Genomic DNA, 14,988 nt, shown 5'->3' with positions numbered 1-14,988 from the left:
CTTTCAAAAGATGATGCACAAATTGCTGAGAGGAGTGGTCGACGTCCAATTCTTTCAGGATGACATCCTGGTAATGGGGAAGTCCATGCACGACCACAATGAGAAGCTCCACAAAGTGTTCAAGATCCTACAGGACAACGGACTGACAGCAGAATGGTCTAAATGCAGATTGGGAGTGAAATCAGTCACTTATTTAGGCCACGAAATAAGTGAAGAAGGAATCAGACCCAAAGGCGCCAACATGAAAGCCATTCAAGATGCACCCACCCCGAGCAAAAAGGAGGACGTTCGGTCATTCTTAGGAATGGCCGAATACTACAGCAAGTTCGTGCCACAATTCGCCTCCAAAACGCACCACCTACGACAGCTGCTCAAGGAGAGGAACGGATTCCAGTGGGGTCGAGCGGAACAAGAAGAGTTCGAAACTTTAAAGAAAGAAATGAGCGCCACCATCCCGCTCAAAGGATTCGATCCCCAGGCAGAGACAATCCTCACGACAGACGCAAGTGACCGAGGACTGGGGGCAGTCCTAATGCAACGCACTGAAAATGGAGATTTGCACACCGTCAGCTTCGCATCCAGGTCTCTAGCCCTCAACGAAGAGAAGTTCAGCGTTCCGCTCAGTCCAATCCCTTGTTCTTTCTCGCATCGACTATGGCAATGCAATTCTCACTGGAATTCCCAAGATCCACCTCGCACCGCTTAAATCTGCTGTACCTAGCAGCTAGGCTTACCTCAGACTGCAAGCGATTCGACCACATCTCCCCTACCCTTAAAATCCTTAAATGGCTCCCCATTGAAGGTAGATCCACGTCCAAAACAGCCTGCATTACACACAATTCTCCATCAGAATACACCGACCTACCTCGCTAACAAACTCACAAAAGCCGGTTGCTCCCGTTCCTTGAGAAGCACAAACACCTTCCTTCTTATCCCCCCCTTCAAAAAAAGAAAACCACCCAGTCTCGGTCCTTTTCCGGCAACGCTCCATGCATTTGGAATGCCCTTCCAACTGACCTTCATTGCAACCCTTCCTACCCTTGCTTCAAAAAAGAACTCAAACTACATCTCCTCAATAAATATTGGGGGCCATAATCCATATTTGCTATCTTCCACTGGCCACATCTGTCCGACCTCAGATACATCCGCCCTCCCTTCTTTTCAGCCTTACTTCGCCCTTGTCAGAGAGAACAGAGAAGCGAAAGGAATGGAGAGAAGGACAAGGACATGACAGACAAGAGTGGTCTACAAAGTAGTGAAAGCATGGAACAGGAGTGCAGAGAGGGAACGATGAAGGTGAGAACCAGAGGGGGAAGAGAAGTGAAGACGCCAGAGAGATTCAAAGACTTTAACATGGACTGGAAGTAAGAACTTTTATTGTTGAGTTACTATGTGTAAAGGGGGGAGATATGTGGTAACGCACTTGCGTTAGTGCACTAGTGTTCCGCTAGGCGGAACAGGAAACACGTCACGCGAAGACGGAAGGTGGCCATTTCGTGTCATTGGCGCCGACCGCTTCACGTAGAGCAGAAGTGTAAACCCGGCGCTCCGTCCTAAATAAAGAATCACTTAAATCAATGAGCGTTGCTCTTCATTCCATGATTCCATAGTGGGGCCATTATAATATTGATTTAATATAACTTTCCAACGAACTATAACATGTTTGGGCGGTAATCTGTTTTCTATGTCCTTAGGCCCTGTGGTCATGTGATTTGCACTAGCACTTTAAATGGTGTGGCTTGCCTACACAACGTTATGTGATCAAGGGCTCATCGGGCCCGAAACACGTCATGGCGGTAATTAGTATGCACAAGGAATAAAAAAGACTGCAAACTACCTATTTGGGACCATTTTCGTTTTTCCTGTATGCAGGATGAAGAAACGAAGTTCTGTTGATATTGCACACCGTTCCTCCTTCATTGGTGTTCAACGGACCCCTCCTTCATTCAGGTCCGAGCGGCAGGGAGCTAGCTCCCGCTAACCCGGAAGCATCTGCAGTTCATATAACGGAGCAGCCGCAGCAGCCCCCGGCTATCAACACCCGCGCGGACCCGGCAACTACGGACCGAAGACTATTACAAGGGGGGTTTGGGGGGGGGGCAGCCGACCGCAGGGAGGTCCCCACCCCCGGGCTGATTGGGAGGGGTCAGTGGGGGGGGGGGGTTGCTTCAGAGCGCCAGCCTTGGGCTGGTTTTGGGCTGGTTTTGGGCTCCCTCGGTTCCTACTGAGGGAGCCCAGCTATATAATCCTCTGGCCCCTCCTCCCGGCCATCATTTTAGGTTGAATGACCTGGTGGCCGGGAGCTCATTAGTTAATTTGAAAATTTTATTAGATAATTGTACAATTTTTGTGGTGTTATTCTTCGACATGTCTGGGGAGGATTACCGAGTTCTTGAGGCGATCCGCCTTCTCAGTGAGGCTGGACGCCTGGACTTGGTTTTAGGTGACGTGCCTGGCGCGGCGCGTCCTCGGCGGCAGGCCTCGGCGCGTGTGGCGGCGGTGGTCGCGGCGTGTGGATCGCCGAAGAAGTCACGGAGGGAGGCGGTGAGTGAGAGGGGCCGCCCGCGCTCTAGGAGAGCGGCCCCTGGTACCGTGACGCATGCGGGGGTGGAGACGGTTGCGCTGCGCGAGGCGGCATTGGAGGAGGGTGTGGTGCCGGCTCCCCTGGTGTCTGTGGGGCTGCCGGTGAGGTCGCTTTCGGTCCCCGCTGCCAGAGGCAAGCGGGCCGGTAAGCACGGAGGCAGGAAGCGCTCGGCTTCTGCCTCCGTGTCGCATGACGCGGACATACTGAGGGGGGAGTTGGCGGTTGACGCGCATGCGCACGCTGTTATACCCGGGCCTCGCGCTGGCGGTGAGGGTGTGTTGCCGGCTGTTGGGCCTGGTGGACAGTTTATAGACCTTGCGGATTTGGGGGCTCGAGGGGATGGACAGGCTGTGACCCCGCTTGTATGCACAGGGGCTGGTGGTGATCGCTTCTCGACGCCGGTCCGTTTCTCTGGGGAGGTTGTGCATGTCGGTGATGTGGATGGTAGTACAGTACAGACGGCTTTTGTGCCTTATAGCCCCCTGCTGTTTCCCCCCCCTGCTTCAACCCGGGGGGAGGTATTTTCTGTGCTCAGTGGTTCTGTGGGGGAGTGGGCGCAAATGGAAAGGAGGGCAGGGGCAGGTTTGTTAGGTGAACAGTCTGGTCATGTTGTGTTGGGTGATGCACAGGAGGCTGGCGAGGGGCTTGTTGGGCCTTCTGGGGGTGGTACTGTTAATGTTCTTTTGCAGGAGAGTGGTGATAGGCAGGTGGGTGTTAGATCTTGGGAGGGTTTGGATGTTTTTCCTTCCTGGTCAGAGGGGATTCGTGATGCGGGCAGGGCTGCTCCCGTCCAGGACACTGATATGCTGAGTGGTTTTGGGGGCACTTTGAGTTTTCCGGGTTTGCCTGTTGGGGCAGATCGCTTGGGAGGTTGGAGCAGCCCCGCTCGGATATTCAGCAGGGAGGGCAGGGTGGAATGGCTTCGGGTCCTGCGTCTAAGATTGTTCAGGAGTTGTTGAACTGGAGTAGTGGTGGTGAGGACGTGGAGCCTTCCCCTCCTCGGCGGGGGTTGTCGGTTCGATCTAAGGGGTCTGTTTCTCGGGAGGTTGGTCAAGTGCAGTTTCAGGATTCTAGTTTTTGTATGGCTAGTGGTGTGGATAGTTTTGGCTGTTCTGGTAGTAAGGGTCCCGGCACATCAGTTCAGCCTTTTTCTTTGCAGGTCAGAGAGCGTCGTGGAGAGGCAGACTTGGTAGGGTGGAGTGCGGCCCAGTTGCACCGAGGAGAAGGGAGGGTGGAGCCTGGCGTGGCATACCCCGTACCGGCGAGGGACCCCGGCGCGGTCAGCGTAAGCAGGTCAGGCGCGACCTCGTTGGCCCCAACGTCTTCCTTTCAGGATCTCGGCGCGGTCAGCAGAAGCAGGTCGGGCGCGTCCTCGCTGGCCCCAACTTCTCTTGCTACAGGTATCAGCGGGGTTGGCAGAAGCGGACCAGGCGCGTCCTCGCTGGCCCCATTGTCAGGTTCTTTGGATATCGGCGGGGTTGGCAGAAGCAGGACCGGCGCGTCCTCGCTGGCTCCACATGTTTCTTCTCATCAACAAAGGGATTCATCGTTGGTTAAAGTGTATAAAACTGGTCAACGTTCGGGGGAGTACAGACGGGTCCAGTCGGCTCCCCCGCCTCAGGTGTCTGTACGGGCTGGTAAGGCCCAGGTTGGGTTCAGAAGTCCGCCAAAGGTGTTGGCCCCTCCTAGGTTGGAGGAATCGTTGGTTTTAGATTACGATGAGGAGAGCCCTGAGGAGGGCGTGATACGTGCTGAGGGTGCAAGGGGGGGGCTTTTTCACGCTTCTGATGATGTTTTGCAGGCACCGGTGGTGGTGCGTCCGAGAACTACAGTCTCCAGACCAACCCAGGAGAGCGGCCCCGCGGTGAGGGTTCCTCGGTCAGGCGACGATGTTGAACAGATGGCATGGAGAGCGAGGCCGGCCCAACTGCCTTTATTGAATCCAGGTGAGCTTGCTGGTCCACCGGACAAGCCGTTGATGGTTTCTGTTGGAACGGGGGGGGGATCCTCCTGCAGAGGGTGTGGATCTTAAGCTCCATAAAGGTCGTTATGTTAAGGATCAGGGAGTGGGCACGGGTGACGGGGGTGTGGGTTCTAAGGTGGATTCTGGGACTGTTACAGAGCCCATGGAGGTAGGTAAGGATCCCCCACACAGCAAGGAGCTTAACATAAAGAAATTGCCTTACATGGGCGTCACGAAACCGTTGGGCGCTCATTTAATGCTGTCCACTAAGGAAAGGATTTGGAAAGGGGAGTACGTGGAATTATTGAAGCTCTTACATAGGGAAGTTAGGTCTAAGGAGGGGTCTAAGGAGGAAGAGTACGAGTTCGCCAAGCGCCCTAAGGTTCCTTTGACCATCGAAAATTGGACTGCGGCATTTCTTATATATGCTAGCGTGTACTGTGAGAAATTCCCTGAGCGCTGTGTGGCCCTGTTTAAGTATATGGATGTGATCAGAAAGGCGCAGATTACTGGCAGTGGTTATGCCTGGTCACAGTACGATGAGGAATTCCGGGCTCGGATGGCTTGGGATCCTGAAGCGAAATGGGGGGAGTTAGATAATGACCTGTGGCAACACACTATGGGAGCATCAGCGGGTGGTAAGACGATTTTCACAGCTAGTGGGTATCCATTACCTTCACGGCCCTTTCAGGGTAAGCCCACTCGGGGAGGGGTGGGTGCCGCTGCGTCAGTTCAACCTGCCGATGGGACCTGTTGGGATTTTAACAGAGGATACTGCCCGAGAGAGTATTGCAAATTTAGACACAAATGCTCCCAATGTGGTAGAACGCACCCACTGTCCAGGTGTTGGGGGCCTCGGGTTACAAGGGGCAGGCAGTGGTCACAGCAGTCAGCCAATGCCCCTGCTCCTGCACAGCAGCCTCAACCTAACAGGGGAGGGAAAAACACTTCTGGAACTGGGCCCAAAGGCTCATACGCCAGTTAATCCTTTTCACTTGGCTGTGGCTCTGAAGGGTTATGGGAATGTTGAAGCTGCTAAGTTATTGTTGGATGGTTTTCAGGGGGGTTTTCGTCTTGGTTACACAGGGCCGCGGTTGCGGCGGTGGTCAAAGAATCTTTTGTCAGCCAGTGAACATCCAGAGGTGGTACAAGACAAATTGGATAAGGAAGTGCGTGAGGGGAGGATGGCGGGTCCTTTTGATGATTGGCCTTTGGAAAATCTTATTGTCTCCCCAATTGGTGTGGTACCTAAAAAAGAGCCTGGGCAATTTCGTTTGATTCAACATTTGTCATGGCCGGAGGGCTCATCAGTTAACGATTTCATTGATGGTGAGGCCGCTTCCGTGTCTTATTCTTCAGTGGATGTGGCCATGGCCCTGGTTGTATCTGCCGGCACTGGTGCGGCAATGGCAAAGTGTGACATCAAATCTGCATTTCGTTTATTGCCTGTACATCCTGAGGATTGGGATCTTTTGGGGATTCAATTTCAAGGAAAGTGGTATGTTGATAAGGCTCTTCCAATGGGTTGTTCCATATCCTGTGCGCTATTTGAGACCTTTAGCACATTTCTCCAATGGTTTTTCACCGACACGTCAGGACACCAGCTTGTGACCCACTACCTGGATGATTTCTTTTTTGTAGGCGCTCCCAATTCCTCAGCATGCCAGAATGCTTTGCGAACATTTCAAACTCTGATGGAATTTTTAGGTGTGCCCTTGGCACCCGAAAAGACAATGGGCCCTGCGCGACCATGTCTTTTTTGGGGATCGTAATTGATTCTACTGTTATGGAGGCACGCTTACCAGTGGATAAAAAAGCAAAAATGTTGGACCTCTTACATGTGATGTTGAACAAGGCAAAGGTGACAGTGAAGGAATTCAGGTGCTGCTGGGCCATCTTAATTTTGCTTGTAGGGTGGTCAGGGCAGGTCGAACTTTTTGCAGGCGTTTGGGTAGAGCTCTGTCTGGTCAGTTTTTACCTCACCATCACGTCCGCTTGTCAGCAGGTGTTAAGGAGGATCTGCAGATGTGGGTAGCCTTTTTACACTCTTTCAATGGCATTCCTCTGTACAGAGAGGAGAATTGGATTTGGGACGTCCACATTTTTTCAGATGCTGCAGGCAGTGATGGTTTCGGTCTTTACTGGCAGGGCAGATGGTGTGCTGAACAGTGGCCTGCTGCGTGGAAGAACGGACGCAGGAGTATTGCCTTCCTTGAGCTTTTCCCTGTGGTGGTGGCGTTGACTTTGTGGGGTCAGGAGCTTGCTCACAAAAAAGTGCTGTTTCGAATTGATAATAAGGCTGTAGTGGACATTATCAATCGGCAGTCGGCCAGGGATGCTCACATCTTGAAGCTCTTGCGAGTCTTTGTGTTGGGGTGCTTGACGTATGACATCAGTTTTAAGGCCTTACACATTCCTGGAGTGGACAATGACATTGCGGATGCTTTGTCTCGTTCACAGTGGGAGAGATTTCATGGGCTAGCCTCGGAGGCGGACAGGACGCCGACCCGCATGCCAGAACATCTGTGGACTGTAGGCGAGACAGGGTTTTGCAGTTGGTGGTAGGTTCGCTCGCAGTTTCCACTAGGACAGCGTATGAATTGGCCTGGAAAGAGTTTTTAGAATCTGGGGCCGACTGGCGCGCTCCGGGCTGGAGACGATCTGAAGATGTGGTACAGTTCATTCTTCACTTGATAGACAGGGGGCTGACACGTGTGACGATTGCTGGAAAATTGGCTGGTATTGCGTTCATGGGCAAATTACTGTGGGGCTATTCTCCTTCGGCAGGGGAGGTGGGTAAGCGCATGCTGGAAGGTTGGTCTAGGGAGAGGGGTAGGGAACATATGGTTCGCCGACCTTTGTCTTGGCAGACGTTAGCCCGAGTTTTGCAGGTTTTGCCCTCAGTTTGTTTGAATGAGTTTGAGGTTTGTCTGTTTTCTACTCTTATGGTTTGGATGTTTTTTGGTGCTTTCAGAGTTTCTGAGTTACTGGGGTCGAAAGTTACTCTTGGGGTGGGGTGGGAGAATGTTCGATTTTTGGAAACGGGGTTGCAGGTCTGGTTGGCTCGGGCAAAAACTGATCAACACAGCAAAGGGAGGGGCATTTGGCTGGAAGCTTCTTCCCCTTCTGAGACGTGTCCTTTGAGGTGGGCCAGGCGTTTGCGGGACTGTTCGGGGGCCGCCTTTGAGGGCCCTGTTTTCCGACATGTGGATGGTTCCAGGGTGACTGAGTACCAACTGCGCATGGTTTTGCGTAAAGCGCTGCGCTTCATGGGCTTGGATGAGACACAGTATGGTACGCATTCTTTCAGGATTGGGGCAGCAACAGAAGCTCATAACAGGGGTTGGTCGCAGCAAGACATTATGTCTTTAGGGCGTTGGTCCTCCAACTGTTTTAGGCGCTATGTGCGTACTGATCCTGTTATGGCGCCTGCGGATGATAATTTTTCTTGAGTTTGATGCTGCTTTTCTTTTTCAGGTTCAGTGGCCGGCCCCCGTTCTACTGTCTTGACGATCTGGATAGTGGGACATTCCTTCATTAGGCGCGCGGAAGATCAAGCTATAAGAAGCTATTTTGGTCCCACACTTGGTTTTAATTCTCGCCTTTTTAATGTTGTATGGAAGGGGAGGGGAGGTATGATCTGGAGGGAGCTTATCCCGGCCTTGAATTCTTGGTTGGTGGGAGGTATTTGTCCTGACGTGTTGCTCTTGCACCTTGGGGAGAATGACCTTTGTGGGGTGAAAGGAGTGGTTTTATTGAGAACAATGAAGAAGGACCTTTCTCTTATTCGTCAACAATGGGCGGGCTGCCATGTTTTATGGACAGAATTGGTCCCTAGAAGAACCTGGAGGGGTGCGATCAAGCCTAGGGCGGTTGATAAGGCGCGAAGGAAGCTGAATCTGGAGGTTTCCCGTTTTTGTAGAGATCTGGGTTTTGGGCGGGTGTCACATAAGGACATCCGGTATGACAATATGGAATTCTTTCGCGGCGATGGTGTTCACTTATCTCGTATAGGGATGGATTTATATCTATTGGAATTGCGAGAGGTGCTCTCCAGGTGTTTGAAGATTCAAAATTTCTTGGGTTGAGGTTCTGGTTCCTTGGTTGGTCGGTTTTGGGGGGCAGAAAGAGAGGAGGGTAATTCCTTTCCCCCTCTTTTCTGGGTGGCGGAAATTGGGCGTTCTTGGTCAGCAGGGACATGAAGGTTGTTGGGTTTTTGCTAAAGTTGGGCTATGGCTGGGAAAGTTTAAATAGTTGTTTCGTGGGGTGGTTACAAGGTTTTGGGTAATGTAAGTTGTTGGTGGGTAAGTTTTGCAATGTGATGTTTTGCGGTGGGTTGGGATGATATTTAAATGATTATCAGGTTTTGGTATTGTTTGAATTGTAATTATGTTGTGCTGGGTGGGGGCGGGGTTTGTGACGTGTTAGGGGCGGGCCTGACGTTTGGGGTTGTAAGGTAACATCTTATTTAGTGAGGACTAGTTTTGTGAGGCGGTTGCCAGGTTTGTATTGTTGTAAATATGCACCTGTTTCAATAAAAGCGGCCTTTTGCACACTTTCAATTTGGTCTGGTGTCTGCTCAGCCCCCCTCACCCCTCCCTCCCAAGAGGGGCTTGGGGGGGGGCAGCCGACCGCAGGGAGGTCCCCACCCCCGGGGCGATTGGGAGGGGTCAGTGGGGGGGGGTTGCTTCAGAGCGCCAGCCTTGGGCTGGTTTTGGGCTGGTTTTGGGCTCCCTCGGTTCCTACTGAGGGAGCCCAGCTATATAATCCTCTGGCCCCTCCTCCCGGCCACCATTTTAGGTTGAATGACCTGGTGGCCGGGAGCTCATTAGTTAATTTGAAAATTTTCCCTCCCTCCCTCCCTATTCTCGGTTAGCTCTTTCTCTTATTTTCCCTGGGTCTTTTATTTATTTATTTATTTTCATTATTTATTTGTTTTATCTTCCATAATTTTAGGGTCTTTTGTCGGAACAGGTGGATATGGGGTAACAAACATGTTGTTCATTGTCGCTTGGAACAGGTGCCGTGCGGAAATTGGGCGTTCTTGGTCAGCAGGGACATGAAGGTTGTTGGGTTTTTGCTAAAGTTGGGCTATGGCTGGGAAAGTTTAAATAGTTGTTTCGTGGGGTGGTTACAAGGTTTTGGGTAATGTAAGTTGTTGGTGGGTAAGTTTTGCAATGTGATGTTTTGCGGTGGGTTGGGATGATATTTAAATGATTATCAGGTTTTGGTATTGTTTGAATTGTAATTATTTTGTGCTGGGTGGGGGCGGGGTTTGTGACATGTTAGGGGCGGGCCTGACGTTTGGGGTTGTAAGGTAACATCTTATTTAGTGAGGACTAGTTTTGTGAGGCGGTTGCCAGGTTTGTATTGTTGTAAATATGCACCTGTTTCAATAAAAGCGGCCTTTTGCACACTTTCAATTTGGTCTGGTGTCTGCTCACCCCCCCTCACCCCTCCCTCCCAATTGTGATTGAGTCCAGTCCCCAGTAAGTGCGGGGTTGCGCTATTGTATAGACAAGCCAGTGAAGGAGCGAGGATTGCGAAGCCAGCGACGCCATTGGGTGTATTGTCACGCATGGCACTTTGCTTCATTTACCTAAGAACTTACACAATACCATGGGCGTCGATGTTGTTAGAAGCCGCAAGGAAGCGGCAGCCGAAATGTTCTATGACTTGCCAGTGAGCGAAGCGCAACTGATGACCATTCCGACACTGGCAAAAGCGAGGGGCTGTAAAATGAAAGATACTTTTAAACAACTAGAGAAGGCAATGCGGACAGAACAGGCCAAGTGGTGGGAGCATAAATCACTCTCTTGCTACTTGGAAGTGGGCCATATTCCACGTGGACTGCACATTATGCTGGCCCCCAGCTATGAAAACCTGGACCCTAACATGCTATCTGAATGGGCTGAATGCAATTTAGATTCCTCCTGCCGGCTGTTGCGGATACTTGTGAAGTATGCGGAGAGCGATAGAGCAGCCTTACAAATCAAAATAACTGAATTCAATGAGCAGATTGCTGGGTTGGAAGAAGTAGACCTGGAGAAAAAGTATCGGGAAGAAATGATTGTGAGGTTAGCGAAAGAGGAGGATATAATTAAAAAGCATAAAACCTTCACATTTCAAAGAGACAAGCTGGATTACCAGAATAGGCACTTTTTTACTTTTGCCAAGAAATATGATTTTTTTAAACAGGACAAAACAACAACTCATGCACAGCCTTCAACATCTGCCATTAGTGATGCAGCCCAGTCTTCAACCTCCATGTCTGATTTAAGTTCAGTGCCTGGGAGCGAATCAGCTACCTCGAGTTCTCAGTTGGGGTTTATAAAGTTACCACTGGCTCAAGAAGTGGACTGCATGAGACAGGATCGCAGGCAAACACTAAGACCACGCATCCCCAATCAAAAACAAGACAGAGAGCCAACATCAAACATCGGGAACGCAGGAGCTGCTACAAGATCAGACAGCGCAGCCAAAGCAATACCCAAAAAGAAATCTCAGAGGAATTGGAAGCACAGGTAAATGCTCCGACCAGTTACTCTCTGTCTATAATCAATCTTACTGAAATGCATTTAGCCCGAATGAAATAAAAACATTATCTCTAGGCCTATCATACTGCCCTCCCAGCAATTTTAACTATGCTCACACACGAATGGATTTGTTCAAGTACACCCGCAAACTAAAACTGAGGAAATTCCACCTACTCAACAAAAATAAGATCCGAGCGATATCAGAACCCACCACCACATTCAGCTCTAGCCCATGAAGTGTTTCAGCTGGTGAATATGAGTTACTTTGTGATTTGTAGGATCTGCACAGAGAAGGCAGCACTGATGGGACAACCTCTGATACTATCGTGCAGCCCAGATTGAATGCACCAGGATTACCCAAATTCAGATCCAAATCCACATTTAATCCTACTTTAATACATGATAACATTGATGTGTTCAACGAATTGGTGACAAGACATATCAAGATGTTATATACTGTCACCCATTCAAGTGAGAACAAGAAACGCAAGCAAAATAACCCCTATGGAAGTTTGATGCATAAATTACAAGGGAATAATAATGTGGTGATAAGACAATCTGACAAAGGGGGTAACATTGTCCTCTGGCCAAGGTCTATGTATATGGAAGAGGCTATGCAACATCTCAGCGACCGCCAATGCTAGAGACGCAGTGACTGGCCAACGGTCAAATCAGCTTAGAACAGTTTTAACTCCAGACTGTTATCTTGGAAAAGTGCAGGTTTAATTAGTGGCGATGAGTTCAAGTTTCTGAAAACCAACTACCCTGTCATTCCCGTCTTTTACTTAATCCCTAAAGTGCACAAGGACCCTGCCAGACCACCGGGGAGACCAATCAAGCATCTTTGAAAATACCTCACGGTATATTGATTTCTTTCTTCAAGAACACGTCAAAAGTTTACCTTCTTACCTGCAGGACACTGGTGATTTCCTAAGGAAAATTCAAACGATAAGCTGGCAGCAGGCTTTCCTGCTGCTCACTCTTGATGTAGCTCCATCGTACACAAGTATTAACCATCTGGGTGGGGTACGTGCAGTGGAACATTATCTGTGAACTAAACCTGCCCACATGTTGAAGCACAACAGAATGCTAATTGACATGATTCAGACCTGTCTCAAAAACAATTATTTCCTTTTCCAGAGTCAAGTTTTCCAACAGATGAGGGGCGTGGCAATGGGGGCTTGCTTTTCCCAAGCTATGCCTGTTTGCGTATGGGGCTGTGGGAGGAGCAAGTCCTCAGAACCAAGTTTGACTACACCATGTCGAATCACATTGTAGCATGGTATCACTACATAGATGATTTATTTATCATCTGGAAAGGCTCTGAGATGTCAGATGAGAATTTTATTGCAGAGATTAACATGAACAATTTAAATCTCAAATTCACAGGTCAGATGAGCAGGTTCTCAGTGAATTTCCTTGATGTGGTAGTCTACATTAAGGATAATGAACTGGGGGCCAGATTACATCGCAAAGATATAGCAGGGAAAACAGTCCTGCATGCCACCAGCCACCACCCGGATCATCTAATCCACAGCATCCCCTACGGGGAGATGCTGCACATTAAACGTATCTGTAGTACGGACCAGGAGTGTAGGCAGGCTCAGCAGAGGAGTAAGTTCAGATTTCTGGGCAGAGGCTACTCCGCCACTGTGTTGGAGAGAGCTATTTCCAAGGCGAATTTGACATCTCACATACCAACACAGGGTGATTGCACTGCCACACCATTGATCACTGACAAGCCAATTCTGGATCAACCTAGACTCAATACAACTTATAGCAGAAAACGCAAACAATTGCGCAGTATTATACGTAAAAACTAGCCAATTGCACAAGGTGATCCAGTCATTGTTGGCACACTATCCAAAACTCCAGCTATCACATTCCGCAGGGCACGCTCCATGAGCGACATGCTCGTGAAAAGCAGCCTGGAGGTTTGCACCAATAGTTCGTAGTTGCAAACCGTCAGTGGATTCATCAAATGTGCTTCCTGCAAAGCGTACAAATTGGGTAAGAATAAAACTTCTTACATCACTCCTTTCAGTGATGTTCCAGTACCCATAAAAAAAACTGATGTGCAAATCTGACTATGCGGTGTATGTGCTGGAGTGTACGTGTGGCCTACAATCTGTTGGGGGCACCAAATTGCAGGTTCACAAACGTATACTCTAGCACATGCGGGCAATCAGCAACCAGGACGAGGCATACCCTGTTGCCAGACATTTTAAATTGACCCATGGGTGTAGTCTGGAATTTCTTAGTTATTTTGTTCCACAATTGCGCTGGGGAGGTGATCGAGAAGCCCAGCTTAGAACACTTGAAACACAGTACATCCTTGAGCTAGATTCCAAAACACCTAATGGTTTAAACTCTAGTGAAGATTTGTGTACATGTTTATGAATAGCTTCAGGTTCAAGCTTTGTGGTCGGTATGGATACATCAGGACTATGTTTATTAAGGTCCAAGTTGCATGCTTATTTCCAAATGTGAATTAATTTTTGTACGGCTGTACGCGAGAGAAGTTTCAAAATTTATGTTTAGATTTATTTCACTTTTTCACACGAGGGATGGTCCTTATGACCCACATGCACTGAAGAGTTTCTCGTTTCCTCTTTTAGATATCTATGCACATTGTCTCAGACCACATTCCTAAGGCAGTTTGGACGTAAGGCAGTTACTGCATCACAAGTTGCCCACATGGGTTTTATTTTTTTAGTTTGGCTTTACATTAATAGGTTTGTACATCCAACGGCAGCAGGACAACAAAAGTTACCCATCGTAGCATTGTGGGTCAGCCATTATTGGTTGTTAGGCACCTTACTAATATCTACGCTGTATCATGTATGATGAGTTATGTTTTCACTAGGCATTGTGGACCTATATCATCAAATCAGCTATAAGATGTATCCTGATTGCAGTATTTTGCACAAATTCAGTGTATTTGTGCACATTTAAAAGCAGTTTGCACATTTCCAATGATATTTTACATTGCTGTGTATTTATTGTTTATTTTGCACATACCTGAAACACTTTGCACTTTACTGTTTTCTGCTGCTAATCCTTGATTCTTAACAATTAAAATTTATTGTGGAGCCATTATCATATTGATTTAATATAACTTTCCAACGAACTATAACATGCTTGGGCGGTAATCTGTTTTCTATGTCCTTAGGCCCTGTGGTCATGTGATTTGCACTAGCACTTTAAATGGTGTGGCTTGCCTACACAACGTTATGTGATCAAGGGCTCATTGGGCCCGAAACGCGTCATGGCGGTAATTGGTATGCACAAGGAATAAAAAAGACTGCAAACTACCTACGTGGGTCCGTTTTCGTTTTTCCTGTATGCTGGATGAAGAAACGAAGTTCTGTTGATATATGTATATATATATATATATATATATACACAAATACATACAAAGGTCCAGAGAAAATTAATTTAGGAAGGCTCTCAACCCACATGTAAAAATGTAAAACAAATTACCAGTCCAATAGTCATGCCTGACCTGGGCAATGCAAAAAGGCATTTTTTTTAAATAAATGTTGCCTCAAATTCTTGAAATTCACTCCATAAATATATATTTTTTAAAGCGTGGACTCCCACGCTTGTTTTGAAAAGGAACCCCAGGTGGGCCAGGTCCTTGGGGCATGCAATGATTTATTAAAAAAAAGAGGTGGTGTATGGTGCCCCCCTCCAAGGGCTTACTGTGGCTCACAGACCACCACCTCCCTGGGGCTTATGAACATCATAACAGGGAGGCCTCTTGGACCCCCCGGGCCCAGGGAACACCACCTCCCCTGGGCTATAGTAGAACAAATAAGCAAAGAAATTAAACTATTGCTCTTGCACACAGGAATCTGCATTTTCAGCAGCTCCCTGTGTGCAATAGCAATGCTGCCTCTCAC

Source organism: Lissotriton vulgaris, chromosome 3_1 (genome assembly GCF_964263255.1).
Source record: "Lissotriton vulgaris chromosome 3_1, aLisVul1.2, whole genome shotgun sequence".
Lineage (NCBI taxonomy): Eukaryota > Metazoa > Chordata > Amphibia > Caudata > Salamandridae > Lissotriton > Lissotriton vulgaris.
Note: the sequence above shows the minus strand (reverse complement) of the source record.